Here is an 11,295-nt window from a genome sequence, read left to right on the forward strand (position 1 = left end):
CGACTTCACATATTTTCTATTGTATAAAGAACAATAGAACAATAACAGGTCGGTATATATTTGCAGACCTGTTAAGCGGTCGGTAAGTGATTTACTAGACCGCTTTTAACAAAAGAGCCGGTAGGTAAATGTTTTTACCTGCCGGCTCTTTTGTTAAAAGCGGTCTAGTAAATTTTACCGACCGGTTAACAGGTCTGCAAATAGATACCGACCGGTTATTGTTCTATTGTTCTCTATACAATAGAAAATATGTGAAGTCGAGAAACTCGTGCATTACAGTACACAATATTCACCGTAAAAGAACGCTGAATTGTGTATGAGTGTGTGTGTGCGTGTGCGTGGGCGTGTACGTGTGTGTGTGTGTGTGTGTGTGTGGGGGGGGGGGGTAATGACCACTTTGAATAGGAAAAAAGGGTCGATATATATATTTAAAAATTAATCGAAATAAATTAGTGCATGCGGCTGTAAGGACCCTCATAACTTATATTCCAGATTATTTGTGCGAAAAACGAACTGGCTACTGTTCTGGCGTTGAAGTTTTGTGTTTCGCCGATATTAATGAGTATAACAACGCACATTAAGCTTTCTTTAAAGTTTGCTTTTCGGTATACCTAACACATTTGCCGAACTATATAGCTTCATAAGATACTAGTTTTCGGTATTTATTTCCACAACTATGTATGAATTTGCACAATCCTGCATTATTTTAACAATTCTGCATTATGGGATATATACGACGATTATATTATTGGTGCATATTGAATCAAACCGAACTTCTGCTTCTTTCTTTCCCAAAATGTTGCTTTCAGTGAGAGTATAGTTCATCTCAAGTATAAACCGTTTTTCTCATTTTTTCCCCAGTTATTTTTACATTACAATTTGGAATTTGTATACCAGTACCAAGAATACGACTTGCGCTTCCATTCTAGACCGCGTGCTTACATGCGGTCGTATAACGGATGTTGCTAATTAAGAATACACGGAAAGAAAATTCTTCCAAACATGGATGAAATTCTAAGAACATTTAAAATCAGCCATCATAAAAAACAAAAACAACAACAAAAACCAACTTACATTTGTATTACTAATATTTATTCATAGAACCGAGTCTTTTACTTTCCTTTGAAAAAATCGTATATTTCAATTATATAAGAAATAGCCTGATCATCTATTTACCAAGAAATTTATTATATATAAAGATAAAGTGTTCCGTTTTTATGATTAGAAAACATTTTTATCTTCCTCAGTATTTGTTTATATTATTAATATGTTATGTATTCATATATCAAAATAATGATCTTACCTCTGCCTACTCTACAAGTTCTGTTTTCATTTTCTCTGACTCAACTCAACAAGTATATTACCTGACCTTATTACATAATGAAACCCCACGAAAATCACGAGAATATTCAAATACCTGATTTGTGAACGAATGAATTACAAGAGTGTAGCGGATGGTATCTTTGCATGGCTTTGGAATGCTTTCTTATACATAATTAAGTACATAAATAATATGTTTCTTGTTAGTAATATTAATAAATGCTGAGTTAAAAACTAATGTATGGATAGAAAAACAAAAAAGCATGTAGGTAAGACAGTTACCGCACTCGGAATAGGTCTGCATAGTATTTACAAACAAGTCATATACAATTTGACCATATTGTGTTTTGTTTAAACTTAGCCTGAAACCACACCGAGATTGATTTTGCCATTTTTCGGCAAAAACTTGTGATTAAGCTATGTAAACTTTTCTGATCAGACCTCTTTTATGCAAGTGACAACGGTTAAACTACAGTTTAAATGTGAGCTAAAAAGTAATGCAGTCGGTCCTCAATTTTTATCTGAAACGCATAACATGACAAATACAGAAGTAGCGTTCATAAACAATGATTGTGTGTTAGTAAGGAAATGTCAAACAAATATTAGCGTTCAAGGATTCATGCGACACTGTCTGTTTGTAAAACAAACTGTTGACACATCACTACTTTTAAATCAGAGATGGTTTATATAATAAGATATATCACTCTAAATTAGAAACAATTCCTGCCCAATCAGAGTGTCCTTAACGATATTTTAGTTTTAGACTAGTCCAAATATTTAGCTGTAAACTGCGGATTTGAAGCTATTTTTTAAAATTGGTCCAATCCGCTTTAACGTTTACAGATTTCTAATAAGTCCGTAGCAAAAGGAAAAAACAATAAACTGCTGCACAATCATTCAAACTCCCCATGTACAATGTTTCAAATAATGATTGACATTCAAAATCATACCATTAATGTGTATTTTCCTTCTCAAAAACAACTCATTCAACTTTTAAACAATTTTACATAATCTCGTGTAAAAATCGTGTATTTTTAATTAACAGCCTCCATATTGGTGTGTACTAAGCATAGCGGTGATAACAGGAACCAATTGTTTTAGACGAAATCTTAACTGCTTGTATCTGTCAGTGTCTTAAATTACAACACAAAAAGAATCGTTAGACTAATTTCGTAGTATTGTTTTTGAGTTACGTCACAGTGTGACCGTGCTTTTCTAAAATAGGGGGGGGGGGGTCTTTTGAGAAAATATGCTTTCGTTTTTTAAGCTATCAGTTGCTTTTTGTGATAAATTACATTTAAGTTGTGATTTACCGGAAAATTCAAATCGACTCGAAAAGCATGCCGATTTGTGCTATAGTGAATTAGCCAATTACATAGCTCCGGTGACCTAGTTTTTCATCCGAGATGACCCATGTTCGAACTCGAGAGAGAGAGAGAGAGACAGAGAGACAGACAGACAGACAGACAGAGCATACCCTTTTTACGCATGTTATTACACCAAATCTGAAATATAGCATTTTTAAATCTTAAATATAGCATTTTCAAATCTGAAATATAGAATTTTCAAATCAAATCTGAAATACAGAATTTTCAAATCCGAATTATGGTAAGACTTTGCATTTTCCGATAAACTTAAAACTGTAAACAAAAAAAAATGCGATGTCTTTCAATGAAGGACTAGTTTGAGACGTAACATGCAAGTCTTGTGCAACTTTATGCACATCCAGCCACAAGTCTTCGGCACTTCCCAGGCATTTTGCCCACTCTACATCTCTCCTACCTCTCCAAATGTAAACTGCAGTTGTTTTTTTATTTGGAATATGTTTTAATGTTTGATATATGCTTTTAATTCAATTTCCTTCATTCCCCGCAGAACAAAATAAAAAGGTGATACATATATATTTAGTAATGCTATGCGACTTGCTGCTCATTTTCAGGACTCATCTTAATGTGAACTCTATAACTCTAACTTTTTTCAACGAATTTCAAAATTTTGATACCAAATGGTAGGGAATTGATTAATCTTAAAGGAAATAAAGCTGGATTTACAATGATTTCAAGTTAGATATGTACTAGTAATCTCAAAGTCACTGCTAGTTTAAGTCGACTGCTTGTTTTTTTGTAATTACCATGAGGCACAGCAACAGAATGAGATCAATCATAAAACTTTATCGTGCTTCGAAATACGTCTTGGTTTAGATTGTAATTACCGGGGGAAACTTATGGGCTTCTATTTCTTTAAATTGATATTAAATGGTATTGAAATTGACAAAAATGGTTGAACCAATGGTTTGTTTTTGTGTGCTATTATTAAACTCAATAACATTTCTGATGTTAGAGGTCACGTTGGATGGTCATCCTGAATTTAGGAAATCGTTAGTTTTAATGATTATTCGTGTTTTCTGTTTCAAGAGGATAGTGAAATTGACTCACAAGTACGACGACAACACAACAAAAACAGTGTTTTAATAGAAATCTTTGTTAATGTATTTTTTAATTTTATAATGTGCATACAGTTAAAGATAATTTTTTGTCAGACACTTGTCTCACGGTCAAGTTGAGGAAACTATCAAACATAACCAAGTACTTGAATAAAAACTAATACAAGCAAATACTAATAACTTTTCTATCTATGAAGAACATATTATTTTGACTCTCTAAGTTAAACACAACAACAAAAATATACATGCACTCTGTTTTCAGTTAATCCAAAGTCTCACAAAGAATCAGTTAAAAATAAGTTATTACAATTTAGATGACAGTTTTATTTAAACAGGTATTTGCGCTTCGATCAAACACTACTGTTGGCCCGGATATTGTAGTAACGAACTGACGAGAGGATGCTCTTGTGCGCCACATTTCAAAAGAATACAACATAGTGGAGAAACTTCCTGCCAGCCAAATAAACTACCATCTATTCTGACATGTGGAACGGTTGTGGTTGGTCCTAATTTAGAGGAGAAGCAGGCTAGAAGCAGCAAAAATTCCTCAGAGTGTCAATATCTTGCTGATATGTATGGTATCTTTAAGCCTTCGTCATTTGAATTCGATTTGGCTGCAGAATATACCATCGATAATCTTTTTCAAATAAAGAACTTTTACCTTTTTAAAACTGAAAGGAATATATATTGTTTTTAAAGGTCCAAAAGGTTTACTTAATATTTAATCTTTTAGGACAGTGAAAACAAATCGTTTTATTAATTCTTGTATTACTTTTCATAAAGTGCGAAAGTTGCCCCGTACTTCACTTCAGTGTTGTTATATTTTCTGGTCCTTCGGGATCATTGATGCCAACACTATAAAGTGTTGAGAATTGAGTACCGCTCAAGCCGGTGCTAGGGGGCGTGAGGGATGTTGCACTTATTCATTATCCCTCATGTACAGACTCAATCAAACCGAGTCTGCAATTCTTATGTTATTTTGTTGTGATTGATGCTTCCGAGGGATCACTTTGTTTCCAGAATTTTTTATTTATTTTTTGTTAATTTTCAAAGGTTTAAATAATAAATTTTGAACACATGTTTTCAATTGTTGTAATCTAAGTCATACTGACGGAAGGTCCGTGTGATGACCCGTTCTTAAATTCTTACTAAAAGTATCGGGGATGAAAAATAAAACGCAACGCTTGCTTGACTGAACTTTAACAAATATTAGCTCATTTTCGAAAATATATACAGAAAAATACGCTAAATATATGTATATATTAGATAAAAATGTGTTTTCGTTAAGAAATGTATAGTCAACGTGTAACACTTATACAGAAAGTAGGACTACTTATTGTTTTTAGGGAAACGTGCCACTGAAAGTCTCACCAAACATTTAGTGGACACATCATCAAGCGTAAATTGTACGCAGAAATTGTTCGACTCGAATAATGTATCAGTTACTTCATCTGAACTTCAAGACGGCCAAGCGTAAATATTCTTCATATTATTTTTCTTATTGCTTAATATGTTATTGTATTCATTTCTTCATTTATGCGCAGTTTAAAAATATTTAATAATGATTTTATAACTATTTTATCTTCATATTTCCTTTTTTTATTTAAATTATAACAATCACAAATTCGCTTTTTATAGGCATCCGTGACCGAGTGACTTCCAACCACTAACTTATTATTGCGTTTCTCATTGTCATTTGATTATATCACGTTACAAAATTATAGAGCAAGCTTACGGAACATAAGTGGTTCTACTAAGGTTTATGCTAGTGCAATATGAAATTATCCATGGAAAGTTAATGTAGGTCTTTCTGCACTAGTCGAACTGGGAAGTCGCAATATGGCCTTTACAGTGTAAATGAAAGAGCCTAGAAAATATTCTTAAGATATAGTCAACTACAAATACACTAAGAATATCATAATTATTTATTTCTAATTTAAAAACAAAACATCTAAATATCATAGTGTTTAATTTACATATTGTACATCATACGGGAATACTTATAGTAATAATTATTCATTTCATGCACAATATAGAAACATATATTCAGATCTAATGAAAACTTTCATGCACAATATGGAAACATATAATTATGCAGATCTAATAAAAAACTTCTTTAATAAGAAGATTTTATTCATGTATTATATAAGAATGTATTAAAGCTACATTAATTTTATAAAAAAAAGAAATAGCTACATTTCGTTAATAAAAATGTTTCATATCGACTCCCGTTCTTATTTTGGTATCCAGACAACCAAAAGAAGTCTTATAAGCCATAAATCCACAACCTCATTGTGGCGAAATCGGAAGTTCAATTTCTATTTGCATGAGAAACTCCGCCTTTGGGTCATTCGTACATCAATAAAAATCAACATACATTTTTAAGTAGCAGTCCAATTTAACGGTAATTTTCCGCATTATATTACGGATGTTTTCATATAAATTCAATCTTTTTATTAGGTGATTACCTTTTTGTAAACGACAGGGCTAACGAACCGTGAAACTTAAACGGTTAAAGTTTGTTTGCTCAAGAATATGTCGCCGAGGCGCCAGACGTCCCTCTTAAGTCTAGGGCACTGGACCGTCTCAACGGTAGAGTTTCATATATCTGGGGCCAGGGGATGACGGATCAAAACAACTTCCGGCTGTAGCAAAATATATTCCTTTTATTATACACATGTAATTAATTTAATGATTTTAAGTTAAGGTTATATAAACCAAACGTACACAGTACAATCTTATTTTCTTTCAAAATATATTGTTTAATTTTATTGCATTTAAATAATGTAAACATACATGTACAAAATGGCCGACATCATATTACACAAAGGAAAATATATTCTAAGAAATGATCTTAGAACTCAAATAATACAAGTCTATTAACATTAGATGTACGCAATTTACAAATGCAACATATGAAGAGAATTACCTGTAGCAAAATATATTCCTTTTATTATACACATGTAATCAATTTAAATGATTTAAGTTAAGGTTATATAAACCAAACGTACACAGTACAATCTTATTTTCTTTCAAAATATATTGTTTAATTGACCCTATTGGTCAAACTTATATACGTCATAAAAATCATTTAAATAACAAAGGAATAGTAAAGAGGAAAGGTGAAAAGATAGTGTTATTGTAAATCACGTTGAGTAGTCGATTTACAATGTTACGGCATACTGCTGAAATTTAGAGTATTAGTATATTGGGGATATAGGGATGATATAGGTAAATTTGTACACCTGTGACATATTTGCCCCCTCCCGATTAAATGTTGTCCCCAACATTTACTAATAATACGTAGAAAAACGAAATGTTTCGGCCGAAAAAAAATCTCTTTCCGCAATCAGGTAATCTCGCAATAAGGTAATCTCACAACACAAAGAAAAGTAAAATAGTTGAAATATCTAAATAATAATAACATTTTATCTTGACGAAAATGTTAATGATTCGACGCCCGCAATATGACACGCTACAAGTATAAATAATAATGATATGATATTGAGTGTATAATGTAGTGGTATGCTAATGATATATTGTTTATATCATCTTTAATGTTTTAATATATAACTGATCATTGTAAACACCTGAACGTCAAGTCACATTGTTCCATGATATAATATCATTAATACACACTATCCAATAATCCAGTCATCACTTCTCATCCACCGAGGCTTCGTTATCTTTCGTTTTGTTTTAAGAATTTGATCATTTGTTTCTGAACCAGAATCATTATTCGTATCTGACTCTCCAGACATATTTCTCTGCTTCCTTCGTTGAGGAATAACATATTTTTCAATTGTTTCTTCATTAGAATTCATGAAAGATGAATCCATTTCTGGTTCCAGAGTTGCATTCAGGTAAGATACATCTTTATTATTTGTATTTGTTTTTGGATCTTCTTGTCCAGATTTATTATTGATATTTTCACACTTTTCAGTTTCAGTATTTTCAGCAACTTCTGTCTCATCCTTTATCATATCACTGTTAAGATCTGTTGTGCTCATAAATGGCAATAAAAGATTTCTATGTAATGTTCTTATTTTTCTAAATCTATTTCCTTCTTGTTTTACTTGGTAAACGGGTATGTCAGCATTTGGTTGACTGATTATAATATATGGATGGTGTTCCCATTTATCAGCTTATTTATTCTTTCCTCTGATAGACACATTTCGGACCAATACCCTATCTCCAGGAACTAATTTCAGATGTCTTGTTTTAATGTCATAATACTTTTTATTGTTTTTTCCAACATGCTCTGAACATTTTCTTGCGATGGTGTATGCATTCAAGAGACGATCTCTCAGCTGATGAACATATTCCGAATGACATTGAGAATTTTCATTGTCTATTGGTAGTCCAAGAAAGGCATCAATTGCAAGTCTAGGATGACGGCCAAACATTAAAAAGTATGGTGAAAAGCCAGTGCTATCATGTTTGGTGCAATTATACGCATGAACTAATGTTGAAACGTGTTCTTTCCAATTGCTTTTCTGGTAATCTTCAAGAGTACCAAGCATTTTTAAAAGTGTTGAGTTAAAACGTTCCACGGGATTACCTTGAGGATGATATGGTGTAGTTCTTGATTTGTCAATACCGGCAATTGCACACAATTCCTTGATTATATTTGCCTCAAAAGATTGTCCCTGGTCACTATGGAGACGGGCTGGAAAACCATAGTGAACAATAACTTGGTCAAAAATAATTTTTGCTGTAGTTTTTGCAGTTTGGTTTCGTGTTGGAAATGCAAGTGCGTATTTGCTGAAATGGTCGGTCATTACTAAAATGTTTTCGAAGCCACCTTTTGAACGTTCCAATGAAAGATAATCAATGCATAGTATGTCCATAGGAAAAGAAGATGATATGTTTACCAATTCTGCTTTGCTGTTTCGGGCTTTTCTTTTGATACATCGGTCACATGATCTTACTTTTGTCACAACAAATGATTCCATTCCTGGCCAGAAGAAGCGTTCTCTAAATAATGATAGTGTTCTGTCTCGTCCTTGATGTCCTAAATCTGTATGAATTGCATGAAATACATCTTCTCTCAATTTTGAAGGTAACACAAGTTGAAGGCGAGTAAAACCGGAAACAGTTGTTCTTCTATAAAGAACGCCTTGTTGAAAGACAAGCTTGGACCATTCACGGAGATAACCAGAGATTATATTAGCCTCGGAACCATAGGTCGAAGAAGCCGGTTTGGTTCCATTCTTTAGATGACTTATAACTCCAGCTATAATGCGGTCTTCATGTTGTGCTTTATACCAGTCCATATTTGAGAGACTAACTGACATAATCAAGTCGTCAGGAATATCTGGTATGAGTTCCGGTTGTATCTCGGCATCAGGATTGCAAATAGTTTCAACAAGTGGAATCTGGACTTGAGCAGCCATTGTCATTGCTTTAATTGTATCGGGGTTTACCGCATGATTTGATGGTTCTATTCGAGACAAAGCGTCAGCGTCGATATTTTTCTTACCACTTCTGTATTCTATTTTCAGGTTGTAGTTGGCAAGACTCGCAATCCAGCGTTGGCCGGTTGCATCAAGCTTTGCGGAAGTTTGGGCATAAGTTAATGCATTGTTGTCTGTAGTTACGAAACATTGTGATCCGTAAAGGTAGTCGTGGAACTTCTCTGTAACTGCCCATTTCAATGCCAGGAATTCTAATTTGTGTGCAGAATAGTTCTTTTCAGATGGTCTTAGGCTCCGACTTGCATATGCAACAACACGGTCGATTCCATCAACTTCTTGATATAAAATAGCTCCAAGCCCTAGTCCCGATGCATCTGTGTGAAGCTTAAAAGGTTTGTTGTAGTCTGCATATGCTAACATTGGAGCAGTAATAAGTTTCTGCTTAATTGTTGTGAATGCTTGTTGTTGACTTGGACCCCATTCAAACTTCTTTTTAACAGTTGGTTTTATCTTCTTCTTTTTAAATTCCCTTTCCGTGTTTTCACAACATTTCATCCTTTCACTTTATAATATCTTATTCACTCTTTATGTTTTTCACAACTTCTTTTCTCTTTTCTTGATAATTTCAAGATTTTACTTTTCGCTCTTTTCTCTACTTCCTTTTTAATTCACTTTCCGTGTTTTCACAATTTCACTTTTCGTTCCTTTTACTATCTCTTTCCACTTAACTTGATTATTTGTAATCTTCACGTTTCGTGTTTTACACTTCTTTCACTTCACTCCCTGTGTTCAAATTTCACTTTTCGTTCCTTTCAATATCTCTACTCACTTCACTCCACTATTTCTTAACTACTTTACACAAATTTCAAAAAAAATGAAATTTTACTTTCCGTTCCTTTCACTATATATTTTCACTTTCAATTTTCAAATCAACTATCCCTTTCTCTTTATTTCAATAATTATTGTCTATCTGTTTCTTTCAAACATCCTTTCAAGGCAAAACAAAATTTTCAAAGTTACTTGTCGCGTATTTGAAAATGTCCTTTCACTTTATTTGTGAGTTATTCAAATACAAGCACAACACAATTTCGTTCATATATTCCCTTTTCGCTAATCTTCAACAGTTTATTGTTATTATTTCTCCTTTCAATGTACTTCTTTCCGTATATTTGGATTTGTTTATATTTGTTACTTCCCTTTCTGTTTATATTTTGTAATGTGAATATGATATTATTGTATTACAATATATTATATGTATATTTATTTGTAAATATATGTATTTTAATTTGATATGTTTTAATTTTATTTTAGTGTTCGTGTTTTAAATGAATAATCTATTATTGTCGGAAAAAATGCGTGTGGTTCTACCAAGATTCGAACTCGATTCTCCTGAGTGACAAACGCTGTCGTTACCCAATACGCTACGGAGGCATATATGCAAGATACGTTTATATTTGTGATGTTATCAATGCTATCGTGGTGTCGCGTTAATGCGAAAATTGTTTAACCGTTTGTACGTCAGAATATTCAACTTTTATACAAAAATGATCTTTGAATGCATATTCATTCAAAGATATATCATTTATGTATAAAATGCTATTTGTTCGCGTCGCGAATGAATTTGCGAGATTGTTAGATTTCTTGTACGACAAATTTGTTTTTAGGATTTACTTCAAATTACTGAGCTTTCTTTGATAAGCAAAGTAATTTTAAGTTCTTTTTTTTGATATTATAGATAAATATATTTAATGTATATTTATCTATAAACACACACCAAACCAACCAGGTTAACAAGCCTATAATACTTATTATTATAGGACAGGGTCAATATAGGTTACTATTTGGTATTTTAGTTTATTTATTTGTCTTAAATTAGTATAGACTCAGGAAGGAAAGATGAAGTAAGACAACACACAATAATAAATAAATACCAATAAATTTTCAGTGAATCCAAGTACTCGTTGAGCAATCAAATTCAATCAGTGCACAACAGAATGAATATTGACACAAACAATTGTGTATTGGTCAATATATAAACAACTCTTGTTTTAAACAAATACATACAATAAAGCATACATTTAATAATATTATCAAAATGATAAACATTTTAATTTT

The sequence above is a fragment of the Ruditapes philippinarum genome, unplaced genomic scaffold (genome assembly GCF_026571515.1).
Source record: "Ruditapes philippinarum isolate M1 unplaced genomic scaffold, ASM2657151v2 ctg5628_1_1_1_1, whole genome shotgun sequence".
NCBI classification, from domain to species: Eukaryota; Metazoa; Mollusca; class Bivalvia; order Venerida; family Veneridae; genus Ruditapes; species Ruditapes philippinarum.